Source organism: Mytilus californianus, unplaced genomic scaffold (assembly GCF_021869535.1).
Source record: "Mytilus californianus isolate M0D057914Y unplaced genomic scaffold, xbMytCali1.0.p SCAF_5, whole genome shotgun sequence".
Lineage (NCBI taxonomy): Eukaryota > Metazoa > Mollusca > Bivalvia > Mytilida > Mytilidae > Mytilus > Mytilus californianus.
Window position 1 is genome coordinate 96,321,492 of NW_026262701.1, and position 3,471 is coordinate 96,324,962.

Consider the following 3,471-nt stretch of genomic DNA (forward strand, 5'->3'; position numbering starts at 1 on the left):
ACATATTGATTTTCATTATTGATTTCTCTTTTTGTTGATTTTTTTTATTACTCTAGAAACCCCAAGTCATGCCATAGATCTTCCGTGGGTATATTTATGAAATATCCCCTCCAACAATGTTGTGACAAAGACAAATAAAATCCTTCCTGTTCAAATAATCACATTTTATTGTTACTTGTTATTATATTGGTTTACTGATGTTTTTGAATAAAATCAATGATTACTGTTTCATGTGTATATAAATCTTCAAATTTACACGATAAGAGCGAATGAATTAACTTACGCGAAAGAGATTTCTTTTTCTAATTTGCGCATGCGTATGAGGCCGACATTTCGAATTTATTTGCGCCAATATGATTACCACAACAAGTTAACAGTTGCTCGAAGCAGTGCAAAGTAAGTATAATTTTCATTCATTGTTTGCTTTAATAATAGTTAAATGATAATTTAATGTAAACAGCATCATTTTTATTGTAGCTGTAATTATTCGCTTTCCCCGCAAGTATGGCAAATAATTATAACCCCTTTTTTGAAGTTCACCTATGTAATCTCAAACTCGATATTTTATATGTTGATGTAATTAAAAGTCAAAGATTTACAACACATGGCATTCTTGACCTTGAAATACATTTAAAACAAGTAAATTATTTTCTCTGCATCAGAATAGATGTCACTCACAGCATGTATTCCGAAGATTTACTAATCATGTGAAGCAATACGGTGGATAAGAAACACGTGTGACCATAACAAATTAATACACAATCTGACCAATTTCAAAGTGGTTTATTTGATACTGAGTTATGATAAAGTCGAAATAGATGCTTGCTCAATTGACCGTACTGAATTATTACAGCCCAAACAATTCAAGGAAATAGACAATATTCCTTTAGTTTTAATATTTAAACATAACCCATATGCATGTATACGTAAAATTAAAAAAAAGACGTATCACATCGGAAAGACTTGAATTTATTGCAGTTTGAAGAAGAATGTAAACTTAGGGTTAAAGTTGAACTACTGCTTGCGTGTAGCAAACATGCTGAAAATATTAATTGATGAAATATTTAAATATATAATGAAATATATCAATAAAATAAATTATACATGAATAAAATGAGAATGGAAATGAGGAATATGTCAAAGAGACAACAACCCGACCAAAGAGCAGAATAATGAATAATATTCATTTTGAATTGTATGAAAGTAAATAAACTCATCATAGATACCAGGATTGAAATTCTATATTTACACCAGACGCGCGTTTCGTCTACAAAAGACTCGTCAGTTACGATCGATTCCAAAAATGTTTAAAAGGTCAAATAAAGTACGAAGTTGAAGAGCATTGAAGACCAAATATTCCTATAAGTTTTGCCAAATACAGCTAAAGCATCTTAAGGTGACCACCCAAAGCTTTATCTGCCGAAACGCGTTGTTTTAAGGTTGTTATACTAACAACATAGGCGGGTCCCCCTTTTATGGAAAAAATTTGGTTGATTATAAATGGAATCACTGAAGCATGAATTGAGCGGGCCCCCTCTTAGGGCAGTCAGTGGGCAAACCCTTATGAAAATTTTCGGGATTCGCCACTGAACAATATGAGTTGTTGCTGTAAAGATCTCGGTGCTTGTGGGGCATTACTGTATCTCAAGATGAAAAACTGTCAAGATATTGGTGCTTGTGAGGCCTTATTGTATCACAAGATGAGTGACTGTCAAGATCTCGGAGCTTGCGTTGCAATATTGTATCTCAAGATCAGTGACTGTCAAGATCTCGGTGCTTGTGGGGCATTATTGTATCTTAAGATGAGTGACTGTCAAGATCTCGGTGCTTGCGGTGCAATATTGTATCACAAGATGAGTGACTGTCAAGATCTCGATGCTTGCGGTGCAATATTGTATCTTAAGATGAGTGACTGTCAAGATTTCGGTGCTTGTGGTGCATTATTGTTTCTCAAGATGAGTGACTGTCAAGATCTCGGTGCTTGTGGTGTATTATTGTTTTTCAAGATGAGTGACTGTCAAGATAAAATAAATTGAAATGCCATTAGCTTATTGTGAGATCTTCAATCTATCATTTAGGATTAAAATTAATTCTAAAGCCCTTGGTCCCAGAGGCGAACCTTTTGAGGGAAAAAATTGGTTGACTGTAAATCACTGAAGCATGACTAGAGTTTGCCCCCTCTTATGCACTCAGTGGACGCCCTTATAAAAATTTCCGGATCCCCACTGATTCCCGAATCTTGTTGGATTCTACAGGACAAATTTCCCTTAATGCTACAATAAAAATAATTGAACTTTAAGATTTTCAACCAAATTGTGAAAGGTTTTGGAAGTCCAAATTTTGTAAGCGTTTCACACATATGAAACTTTATTTTTCTATTTCAAGTTACAGAAGGAGTTGTGACAATTTGGAAATGCTGCACTTAAAAGTGTCTTTGTTGTAGATGTCTTCACCAATAAACCCATGTCTGAAAAATACATGACGGGTAAAAAGAATAAACATGCCTTTGGTGGTTCAAGCTTTTTTGAAATAATAAGAGGTGAGTATTGAAATATATATCATTGTTTTCCACATTAAAAATTGTGTGAGATTTTGTCACAATTTCTTTTATATGTGCTCTAGCATCATTGTCTACTAAAATCTATAGGTTTTTTGTATTAAAAATGATTTTTTTATTATATATGAACTCAAGTTTAGAAAAAGCACATGGTTGCTCTCAATAGATATTTTTAAAAATAACAATATCATTGCACAGAGATTATTTGTTCACATATTACAGTCATTTGTGACAGTAGTGTTCTTTATTTGAGCTGCAAAATAATATTAACCTAGTTATGATAAAGATAGTATAATATGGTTTTTTTCTGTTGCAGATGCTATATAGCTACAAGTCACAAATGTGCAACATGGACAATAATATGGAACTAGTGTGCAATATACCTAAAATACGCCCTGAAATATCGGGAATGTGTCTAGCAAAAGGATAAACATTTTAAATAAAATTAAGTATTCAGTTTGTGTTTGTTTGAAATTGTAAGATGCATATGTGAGCAACATATTATATAATTACTGTTTTATGACACAAATATATTTTGTGTATGAACGCACATGATCCTGTCTATGAAAGTACAAAAAATGTATGCCAACTGACACTACAATAAAGTTTAAGATTATCTATGCCTGGTAAGGTTAATAAGTTGTGCCTGTTCTTCTTGTCAAGTCTTGTATCATAAACACCAGATTCAGAAGTGAGTGGTCTCATCACCAGTATAATAATTACCAAAACAAAGGGAATGACTTATTTTCCACTTAATCATAAAATTTAGCGAAATACAAAAAGGGAAATATTGGAACAGGCAGAAATCTCCTAGATAATGAACTCTGCAACATACTACATGTACACCAACCACAGACACATGACTACTACGACTTAGTACATATAGTTTTGTGAAAATTTTATTACACATAAAT

The 3,471-nt window shown here is 32.8% G+C and overlaps 1 long non-coding RNA gene across 1 annotated transcript; it reads left to right on the forward strand.

The window, feature by feature from the left end:
- The first annotated feature begins 233 nt into the window (after positions 1–233).
- On the forward strand, positions 234–3,013 carry LOC127700300 (uncharacterized). Its single transcript, XR_007981533.1, has 3 exons — positions 234–396; positions 2,444–2,539; positions 2,874–3,013. It is a non-coding gene; the product is annotated as an uncharacterized LOC127700300 (long non-coding RNA).
- The last annotated feature ends 458 nt before the right edge of the window (positions 3,014–3,471 follow it).